Source organism: Prenolepis imparis, unplaced genomic scaffold (assembly GCF_030444845.1).
Source record: "Prenolepis imparis isolate NDT839.2.m4 unplaced genomic scaffold, iyPreImpa1.0 SCAF_10, whole genome shotgun sequence".
NCBI lineage: Eukaryota > Metazoa > Arthropoda > Insecta > Hymenoptera > Formicidae > Prenolepis > Prenolepis imparis.
The window spans coordinates 9996609-10009343 of NW_028141168.1; the positions used below are offsets into that span (position 1 = coordinate 9996609).

Sequence of the window (12735 nt, forward strand, 5' to 3'; positions counted from 1 at the left end):
TATTACATAATGAAGCAAGAATCAAATTCTTAATGAAAATGCATTCAATGTCTTTCAAATAAGTAATTAAAATGATTAAACTTATCACACATCTAATTTAATTAAATTATATAAATATTCAGATGGGACCAATATCGTAAAAATGAAACTATTAAATAATGAAGCAAGAGTCAAATTCTTAATGAAAATGCATTCAATGTCTTTCAAATAAGTAATTAAAATGATTAAACTTATCACACATCTAATTTAATTAAATTATATAAATATTCAGATGGGACCAATATCGTAAAAATGAAATTATTACATAATGAAGCAAGAATCAAATACTTAATGAAAATGCATTCAATATCTTTCAAATAAGTAATAAAAATGATTAAACTTATCACACATCTAATTTAATTAAATTATATAAATATTCAGATGGGACCAATATCGTAAAAATGAAATTATTACATAATGAAGCAAGAATCAAATTCTTAATGAAAATGCATTTAATGTCTTTCAAATAAGTATTTAAAATGATTAAACTTATCACACATCTAATTTAATTAAATTATATAAATATTCAGATGGGACCAATATCGTAAAAATGAAAATAATACATAATGAAGCAAGAATCAAATTCTTAATGAAAATACATTCAATGTCTTTCAAATAAGTAATTAAAATGATTAAACTTATCACACATCTAATTTAATTAAATTATATAAATATTCAGATGGGACCAATATCGTAAAAATGAAATTATTACATAATGAAGCAAGAATCAAATTCTTAATGAAAATACATTCAATGTCTTTCAAACAGTAATTAAGATGATTGAAATAATCTTAGATCTCAGTTATTTAAATTATATAAATATTTAAATAGAACCAATACCGTAAAAATAAATTTATTACATAATCAAGCACAAGTCAAATTCTAAATAAAAATGCATTCAATGTCTTTCAAATAAGTAATTAAAATGATTAAACTTATCACACATCTAATTTAATTAAATTATATATATATTCAGATGGGACCAATATCGTAAAAATGAAATTATTATATAATGAAGCAAGAGTCAAATTTTTAATGAAAATGCATTCAATGTCTTTCAAATAAGTAATTAAGATGATTAAACTTATCACAAATCTAATTTAATTAAATTATATAAATATTCAGATGGGACCAATATCGTAAAAATAAAATTATTACATAATGAAGCAAGAATCAAATTCTTAATGAAAAGGCATTCAGTGTCTTTCAAATAAGTAATTAAAATGATTAAACTTATCACACATCTAATTTAATTAAATTATATAAATATTCAGATGGGACCAATATCGTAAAAATGAAATTATTACATAATGAAGCAAGAATCAAATTCTTAATGAAAATGCATTCAATGTCTTTCAAATAAGTAATTAAAATGATTAAACTTATCACACATCTAATTTAATTAAATTTTATAAATATTCAGATGGGACCAGTATCGTAAAAGTGAAATTATTACATAATGAAGCAAGAGTCAAATTCTTAATGAAAATGCATTCAATGTCTTTCAATTAAGTAATTAAAATAATTGAAATGATCTTAGATCTCAGTTATTTAAATTGTATGAATATATAAATGGAACCAATATCGTAAAAATAAATATATTACATAATAAAGCACGAGTCAAATTCTAAATGAAATTGCATTCAATGTCTTTCAAATAAGTAATTAAAATGATTAAACTTATCACACATCTAATTTAATTAAATTATATAAATATTCAGTTGTGACCAATATCGTAAAAATGAAATTATTACATAATGAAGCAAGAATCAAATTCTTAATGAAAATGCATTCAATGTCTTTCAAATAAGTAATTAAAATGATTAAACTTATCACACATCTAATTTAATTAAATTATATAAATATTCAGATCGGACCAATATCGTAAAAATGAAATTATTACATAATGATGCAAGAATCAAATTCTTAATGAAAATGCATTCAATGTCTTTCAAATAAGTAATTAAAATGATTAGACTTATCACACATCTAATTTAATTAAATTATATAAATATTCAGATGGGACCAATATCGTAAAAATGAAACTATTAAATAATGAAGCAAGAGTCAAATTCTTAATGAAAATGCATTCAATGTCTTTCAAATAAGTAATTAAGATGATTAAACTTATCACAAATCTAATTTAATTAAATTATATAAATATTCAGATGGGACCAATATCGTAAAAATAAAATTATTACATAATGAAGCAAGAATCAAATTCTTAATGAAAAGGCATTCAGTGTCTTTCAAATAAGTAATTAAAATGATTAAACTTATCACACATCTAATTTAATTAAATTATATAAATATTCAGATGGGACCAATATCGTAAAAATGAAATTATTACATAATGAAGCAAGAATCAAATTCTTAATGAAAATGCATTCAATGTCTTTCAAATAAGTAATTAAAATGATTAAACTTATCACACATCTAATTTAATTAAATTTTATAAATATTCAGATGGGACCAGTATCGTAAAAGTGAAATTATTACATAATGAAGCAAGAGTCAAATTCTTAATGAAAATGCATTCAATGTCTTTCAATTAAGTAATTAAAATAATTGAAATGATCTTAGATCTCAGTTATTTAAATTGTATGAATATATAAATGGAACCAATATCGTAAAAATAAATATATTACATAATAAAGCACGAGTCAAATTCTAAATGAAATTGCATTCAATGTCTTTCAAATAAGTAATTAAAATGATTAAACTTATCACACATCTAATTTAATTAAATTATATAAATATTCAGTTGTGACCAATATCGTAAAAATGAAATTATTACATAATGAAGCAAGAATCAAATTCTTAATGAAAATGCATTCAATGTCTTTCAAATAAGTAATTAAAATGATTAAACTTATCACACATCTAATTTAATTAAATTATATAAATATTCAGATCGGACCAATATCGTAAAAATGAAATTATTACATAATGATGCAAGAATCAAATTCTTAATGAAAATGCATTCAATGTCTTTCAAATAAGTAATTAAAATGATTAGACTTATCACACATCTAATTTAATTAAATTATATAAATATTCAGATGGGACCAATATCGTAAAAATGAAACTATTAAATAATGAAGCAAGAGTCAAATTCTTAATGAAAATGCATTCAATGTCTTTCAAATAAGTAATTAAGATGATTAAACTTATCACAAATCTAATTTAATTAAATTATATAAATATTCAGATGGGACCAATATCGTAAAAATAAAATTATTACATAATGAAGCAAGAATCAAATTCTTAATGAAAAGGCATTCAGTGTCTTTCAAATAAGTAATTAAAATGATTAAACTTATCACACATCTAATTTAATTAAATTATATAAATATTCAGATGGGACCAATATCGTAAAAATGAAATTATTACATAATGAAGCAAGAATCAAATTCTTAATGAAAATGCATTCAATGTCTTTCAAATAAGTAATTAAAATGATTAAACTTATCACACATCTAATTTAATTAAATTTTATAAATATTCAGATGGGACCAGTATCGTAAAAGTGAAATTATTACATAATGAAGCAAGAGTCAAATTCTTAATGAAAATGCATTCAATGTCTTTCAATTAAGTAATTAAAATAATTGAAATGATCTTAGATCTCAGTTATTTAAATTGTATGAATATATAAATGGAACCAATATCGTAAAAATAAATATATTACATAATAAAGCACGAGTCAAATTCTAAATGAAATTGCATTCAATGTCTTTCAAATAAGTAATTAAAATGATTAAACTTATCACACATCTAATTTAATTAAATTATATAAATATTCAGTTGTGACCAATATCGTAAAAATGAAATTATTACATAATGAAGCAAGAATCAAATTCTTAATGAAAATGCATTCAATGTCTTTCAAATAAGTAATTAAAATGATTAAACTTATCACACATCTAATTTAATTAAATTATATAAATATTCAGATCGGACCAATATCGTAAAAATGAAATTATTACATAATGATGCAAGAATCAAATTCTTAATGAAAATGCATTCAATGTCTTTCAAATAAGTAATTAAAATGATTAGACTTATCACACATCTAATTTAATTAAATTATATAAATATTCAGATGGGACCAATATCGTAAAAATGAAATTATTATATAATGAAGCAAGAGTCAAATTCTTAATGAAAATGCATTCAATGTCTTTCAAATAAGTAATTAAAATGATTAAACTTATCACACATCTAATTTAATTAAATTATATATATATTCAGATGGGACCAATATCGTAAAAATAAAATTATTATATAATGAAGCAAGAGTCAAATTCTTAATGAAAATGCACTCAATGTCTTTCAAATAAGTAATTAAGATGATTAAACTTATCACAAATCTAATTTAATTAAATTATATAAATATTCAGATGGGACCAATATCGTAAAAATGAAATTATTACATAATGAAGCAAGAATCAAATTCTTAATGAAAATGAATTCAATGTCTTTCAAATAAGTAATTAAGATGATCTGAACATCTGCTCTTAAAAATGCGATTATATATATATTTGAATAATTTTAATTCATAATTTTAATTTTATATATAGTTATACAAATATAATATAATAATTATATATATTGTTATCATTTACGTATACATTAATCTATTTTACTATGTGTTACATCGAAAAAAAATTTATTATAATTTCTTTGAATATTATTGTTGAATTTAATGTGAAAAAATTATCGTTATAAAAAAAAATGTACAAAATTTTTTTTAAAAATATTTATATCAGATAAAATTAATTTCATAAGAATGTGATAATATGATGTAAATAATTTGTTATAATATTTTAAACTGGAATATTTTATGACAGAAATCAGCTGATAACTGTCAAAAAGAATTATGACATTATTTAAAACATATATTATTATTTTAATTTTTATAACATATTATTAGTTTAAAATTTAAATTAATCGTTAATTTGCTAATTAATATTTAAAATAATAATAGGTTATAATAATTAAAATAGTAATATATGTTGTAAATATATGTTATAATGCCTTAGCTGCGATTAATATTTTTTGACAGAAATCAGCTGATAGTTTTCAAAAATAACAATCGAATTTTAAGTATTATATTATATTATTTAATACATATTATTATTTTAATTTTTATAATATATTATTATTTTAAAATTTAATTAACAAATTTTCGCTTAATTAATATTTTTTTACAGAAATCAGCTGATTAAAGTGTTAATTTGCTTATTAATTTTTTAAATAATATGTTTTAAATAATATGTTATAATATTTTTGACAGTTATCAGCTGATTTCTATCAAAAAATATTAATCAAGAAGAAGGTATTATAACATATTATTTACAACATAATACTATTTTAATTATATTACTATTAAATATATTACTATTTTTACCATATTATTATTTTAAAATTTAATTATCAAATTAATGCTTTAATCAGCTGATTTCTGTGAAAAAATATTAATCAAGTTTATACAAACTTTATTTTATTTTTTTTTAAATATTCTTTTTAACAAAAAATCGAAGAATGGCGCACGCGTAGCGCGCGATTGTGTTGTTCTAGTAACTAGTATATAAAATCGAAGAATGCGCGTAGCGCGCACTTGTTTTTTTCCGGTGTTTAAGAAAAGACGTGTCATAACTTGAAGTTATGATAATTAAATCGCGACATTAAACAATCAAAAAAATTAATCATTGCACCTAATAATTAAAACTTGTTAAAAAAGATGAAGAAAGAAAGAGCGCATTTAAATATATGAGAAAACATGAATAAAATAATTCTCACTTCGATAATAGAAAATATTTAAAAAAGACTATAGAAATTATCTTTTTTTTTTTAAATTGAAATATTCATCCTAATTAATTGTGTGTTTATTCATTTTGAGGTAACGGATAGTAACTATCTACAATCTACAGTCTACAATCTACATTCTAAATCTACATCTCTACAATCAAATATTTATGAAACCGTTACCTCGTAATAAAATAATAGTTTATCACTTACCAATCGATGTTCAACAGCAGAGGAGATAACTGCATCGAAGCTACGTTGATCTGTAACATACAAATAGAATATAAATTATAACAGTGTTTTAAATAATTATTATCTAATTAGTATTTTAATATCTAATTAGTATTTTACACATTAAATTTTATATTCGACGCGTACAATAATCAGTAGATAGGTATATATAATTGAATAATTTTATAAATTTTGTAAAGATTATTTTTTTAAATATAAAAAACTTTTATAATATTTATACATATAGAGTTATTTCTCTCTAATTTTCCTTTATTTAAATTATTCAATATATAAATAGAATTATATAATATCTATGCGTAAAAAAATACGTGATTTATAACAAATCAAATATTATACATATACATCATATTATATAATTATTATATAAATAATAAACACTCACCATAAAGTTGCTCCGCCGGTGCCTGATGCCTCCTAGTCCTGCTCCTCCTCTCAGGTCAGATTGATCAGGATTGTTCAATAATTCAAGTCAAAGTCTGCTGATTGATGATAACGCGCGATACTTTGAACGATACTCCCGCACTTAAACGCGCGATACTTTGAACGACACTCCCGCACTTGAACGCGCGACACTACCGTCCGATTGTGTCTTATTGTTAGACCGTCGTGTTGCCGATCATATCGCTCAATTTTATGGCGATGTCAAGCACACCATATGTGCTTCATTAGTAATAACTGTCATTTCTTAATAATTACTATTCTATAATATCGATAACACCCCCCTTTAATGAAAATTATAATAAATTAATATTATATATAAAAGGAATTTTGTACGTTCTTTGTTATGAATCCGCGAAAATTCGATAATCAATTTTAATATATTCGCGGTTTGCAGTTTATTTCCGAATTACACGATAGCGCAATCGATGAATCACAAAAGTAAAAAAAAATAAAATAAAATAACATAATTCGTACTAAAAATTTTAAGATATTATCATGAATTTTTCTGCAAATTTTATATCACTATTACTTTTTCTTTTAGTCCAAAATTATTATATATTCTCAAAATATCCGCAAAATATCTGATATGTTATATATTTTAAAATATAACTTTATTTTAACTAATGTAAACTCAAATGATCAATCAACATAAATGAATGGATTACAAAATATATAATATAAAATCTGTACATTATAATAATAAGTAATTATAATTATTTAATCATTTAAAATTTATAATCACACATACAATTAATATAATTGTTAGTATGTTCTTTTAAAATAAATTAGATTGAATATATTATGTATTACTATATAAAATGTTTCTTTTCCTTTTCTTAAACTGTAATTTTTAAACTGTATTCATAATCTTTATTATACTTTTAATCTTTAATAACCCATTCATTTTAAGGTAACGGAACTATCTACAAAATCTACAGTCTATACACAAGCTACAATCTAGATCTACACATTTCCACACAATCTAATCTCTACAAAACCGTTACCTTTTGTAATAAAATAATTTTTCACTCACCGGTCGATGCACAATAGCGGAGTTAACTGCATTGAAGCTACGTTGATCTGTAACATATAAATAAAATTCAAATTATAGAACTGCTCAAAATAATTAATACTTAAAAAAATTATTATTTTGTATGCATTAAATTTTATATTCGATGCATACAAACAATAAACAGCAATATAATTAAAAAATTTTATAAATATTTATTTAATAATAATTGAATTAATAATAAATACTTACACAATAGTTGCTCCGCTGGTACCCGACGTCTCTCCCAGACCTCCTCCTCCTCTCAGATTGTCAAGATCATCAGTCGTCAGTTACGTTGATCTGTAACATACAATTAAAATTCAAATTGTAGTAGCGCCAAAAATAATTAATGTTTTAGAAAATTATTACTGTACGCATTGGATTTTATTTTCCATGCCTACAATAGAGAGCAAGTAGAAATATAGTTGAATAATTTTATAAATTTTTATTTAATTTATAATTTTTATTTAATTTACAATTATTAAATTTTTATTTAATTTATAATTATTTTTTATTTGATTTATAATAATTTTATTATTTTATTTTATTTTATTTTATAAATTTTTATTTAGTAATTGAACTAAATAAAGTCAATAAATACTCACTCCATGATTGTTCGACTGGTGCCCAATGTCTTCCAGACCTCCTCCTCTCAGATTATCAAGACAGTCAGTTATGTTGATCTGTAACATATAAATAAAATTCAAATTGTAGCAGCACACAAAATATATAAATATTCAGATGGGATCAATATCGTAAATATGATTTTATTACATAATGAAGCAAAAGTCAAATTCTTAATGAAAATGCATTCAATGTCTTTCAAATAAGTAATTAAGATGATTGAAATAATCTTAGATCTCAGTTATTTAAATTATATAAATATTTAAATAGAACCAATATCGTAAAAATAAATTTATTACATAATAAAGCACAAGTCAAATTCTAAATAAAAATGCATTCAATGTCTTTCAAATAAGTAATTAAAATAATTAAACTTATCACACATCTAATTTAATTAAATTATATAAATATTCAGATGGGACCAATATCGTAAAAATGAAATTATTACATAATGAAGCAAGAATCAAATTCTTAATGAAAATGCATTCAATGTCTTTCAAATAAGTAATAAAAATGATTAAACTTATCACACATCTAATTTAATTAAATTATATAAATATTCAGATGGGACCAATATCGTAAAAATGAAATTATTACATAATGAAGCAAGAATCAAATTCGTAATAAAAATGCATTAGTGTCTTTCAAATAAGTAATTAAAATTATTAAACTTATCACACATCTAATTTAATTAAATTATATAAATATTCAGATGGGACCAATATCGTAAAAATGAAATTATTACATAATGAAGCAAGAGTCAAATTCTTAATGAAAATGCATTCAATGTCTTTCAAATAAGTAATTAAGATAATTAAACTTATCACACATCTAATTTAATTAAATTATATAAATATTCAGATTGAACCAATATAGTAAATATGAAATTATTACATAATAAAGCAAGAGTCAAATTCTTAATGAAAATGCATTCAATGTCTTTCAAATAAGTAATTAAAATGATTAAACTTTTCACACACCTCATTTAATTAAATTCCATAGAATCGTTTTCATTAGAGACTTTTTAGAAGTCATTAAAATATTCATGAGATTGTTAATACAAATGCTTATTGAAAATATATATAATGTATAATTTAAATTTCTTTCTGAGCTAATTTAAAAAATAGATTTTTTTAACCAATGTTATATTATTGCGTTTTTGGAAAAAAAAAAAAAAAGAATAACTTTAAGATATTTATGAAATTTTTAATGCGAGTACTTATCGAAAATATTATAAATTTAAATATATGTATATATGTATAATGTAAATTTATTTCTGAGCTAATCTCAAAAATCATTTTATATCCTAAACAATATTATGTTATTATTATATTAGCGGTTTTTATGTGCTGGCTAATATATATTTCAAATAAATGGCGATGATAGGTATAATTAGTTAAATAAAATCAATTTACTCACCGGTCGTTGAAACGCGGTTATATTTTCGTTGATTGTTGCGTCGCTTCGGAAAGTCGTTCCTATAAATAATATTATATTATTATTATATGAGCGATTTTCATATGCTAGCTATATATTTCAGGTAAATGACAATGATATAATCAGGTAAATAAAGTCAATTTGCTCACCAGTCGTTGAAACGCTGCCATATTCTCGTTGATTGTTGCGTCGTTTCGGAAATCATTCGCCGAGATGCATTTTCATCGACCAGGCATTACAGATTTCGATTTCCCGCATTAAATAATACGATAGAACGATCACCCGTTACTTTATACGGCATTCTCGACACCGATTGCACGCACTACGCACCGGATTGCATAAATAACAACGGATAAATAAGGACGATATATAACCATCCGCCACTTTCGATATTCGCGATATGTAGTGAAGTAGTACGCTGTGACGTAGTACATCGTGACGTAATGCAACACTTTGTGCGGCGCGAACTTCGCGCGGTTCGCGCGCGACACAATCATCTGAAAACGATAAATTATGTATTGATTAAATATCTCACATCCAAAATATAGTTTTCCCAAAGCACAAAAGCTTGAACGCGATGCGATTCGTATAAATAAATGACGCCAAATGATACATACCTCTTAATAAATAGAATGTTCAATGAGATCGATCGATTCGGAGAAAAAGCGGCTAAGCGGCGTAGCCCGGCGGATGCAGACTGTCGTAGGTTGATTAACCGTGATCGCACGAGTTAATTAATACTTCCTGCTAATTTCCCGTGGCACGATTCAATACTCCCAACATTTGTTTGTACGCGGAATTCATTCTTAACGGGAAAAACGCGTGAAATATGCGGAGCCGATTGAGCGCGATACCGTGACTAGCGAGAGGACGCGAGGGACGAAGGACATGACGTAGTAACTACGTAAGTCGACACTCAGCGCGCCGCGCGCCAAATTCAAAAACCATTATAGGCTGTAACTTTTGTACTTGAATCATCGTCTAAATTATTACTGTGTATTTAAATTTATATTATATACGATTCAATATTTCGATTTCGTAATCACTGCGATTGTAATTTCAAGTGTGTCATTTATACGTGTGTGTACGGAACCTGACATACATACATATTAATTTCAAATTTCGAAAGACTGATTAAAGATTAATCGCGATTGCATGTATTAAGTAATATTCCAATAATCGTCCATCAATATTTCTTGCATATTGAATATCGCTTATTCAAGTTTAACATCGCGTAATAAAAATCACATAATGTATCATGCTCGTTAGCAATTAAACAGATTGTACTTATACTTAATATCGTATTTATCATTCAATTAATTGATTAATATTTTGTTGCAATATTTATGATATTGACAATAATTTTTTTATTATGTTAAAATGTAAAATATATTAATATATATTATAATAAATAATATATAATAATAAAATATAATAAGATATAATTTTTCGATTAATTTTTAATTTTTAATTTTCTTAATTCTACTAATTAAAAATATAATTTTAATATAATTTTTTTTTTTTTTTTTTTTTTAGATAAGTGAATCCGTAATTCGGTCGTCTGATAAAGGTCTTCATCGTGTCTTCTGTCGACCCTTGAGTTAATTTTGCATAATGATTTGATTTTATTATTATAAGTATTATCACAATTAAATTATAAATTATCAGATTGTAATCGCCATCTAAGAACGATCTGCAGTCCCGAATTATGTCAGTGTGATCATATGATTGCATAAATACTTACTACACAAGAATTATTTTCATAAATTAACATAGCAGCATTAATAAATATCTATGTATCATTTTATATTCGCGTTTCATATTAAAAATTAATTGATACTATGATCCCTGTAGCAAATTATTATATTCCGTTTGCACCCGGAATAGCATTTTTATCATATAAACTTTATGGAAGGGCATTGTACATATGTGCAACTATACGGGAACTGTTCTAGAGATAACAGAACTCTTGAGATTTAGCCCGATCTGATCTTCTTATTCGAAAATACGAGTTTTTCGTAAATATTAATTGTTAAAACTAATTTCTATTTATTTTTACCACATAAACTTTATGGAAGAGCATTGTACATGATTGCCACTGTACGAGAACTGTTTTAGAGATAACAGAACTCTTGAAATTTAGCCTGATCTCATCTATTTAATCAAAAATACGATATTTTCGTAAAGAATAATTGTATAAAAAATATTCTATTTATTTTCATTAAATAAACTTTTGGAAGAGCATTGTACATGTGTGCCACTGTACGAGACCTGTTTTAGAGATAGCAGAACCGTTGAAAATAGTAAGTATTACAATTTTCTATGCGAAAATACGAGTTTTTCGTAAAAAATAGTTGTTAAAAATATTTTCTCTAAAAAGATCAAAAAGTTTGTAGGCTGGTATGCTGATGGTACCATCATAATGTGCAGGCAATGTACAGTTGAAATATAAAAAAGAATAATTTTTGGCTCGTTTTAAAATATTGAAAATTAAAATTTATTAACCGCGGACCCCATACGGCGCGGATTCATTTTACGTATATAATACCAAAAAGTTTGTAGGCTGGTATGCTGACGGTATCATCATAATGTGAAGACCATGTACTGTTGAAATATATAAAAGAATAATTTTTGGCTCGTTTTAAAGTATTGAAAATAATTTTTAAGCCGCGGATCCCATACGAGGCACAATTATATTACGTATATTATACCAAAAAGTTTGTAGGCTGGTATGCTGATGGTACCATCATAATGTGAAGACAATGTACTGTTGAAATATATAAAAGAATAATTTTTGGCTCGTTTTAAAGTATTGAAAACTAAACTTTTTAAACCGCGTATCCCATACGAGGCACAATTAAATTACGTATATTATAGCAAAAAGATTGTAGGCTGGTATGCTGATGATACCATCATAACGTGAAGACAATGTACTGTTGAAATATATAAAAGAATAATTTTTGGCTCGTTTTAAAGTATTGAAAATTATAATTTTTAAACCGCGGATCCCATACGAGGCACAATTAAATTACGTATATTATACAAAAAGATTGTAGGCTGGTATGCTGAAGGTAGCATCA

General features: G+C 24.1%; 1 long non-coding RNA gene across 1 annotated transcript; it reads right to left on the minus strand.

The window, feature by feature from the left end:
* Window positions 1-6622: 6622 nt before the first annotated feature.
* Window positions 6623-7820, minus strand: LOC145941877 (uncharacterized). Its single transcript, XR_014426246.1, has 3 exons — window positions 7805-7820; window positions 7577-7623; window positions 6623-6824 (listed from the first exon to the last, which is right to left on the minus strand). It is a non-coding gene; the product is annotated as an uncharacterized LOC145941877 (long non-coding RNA).
* Between the last annotated feature and the right edge of the window lie 4915 nt (window positions 7821-12735).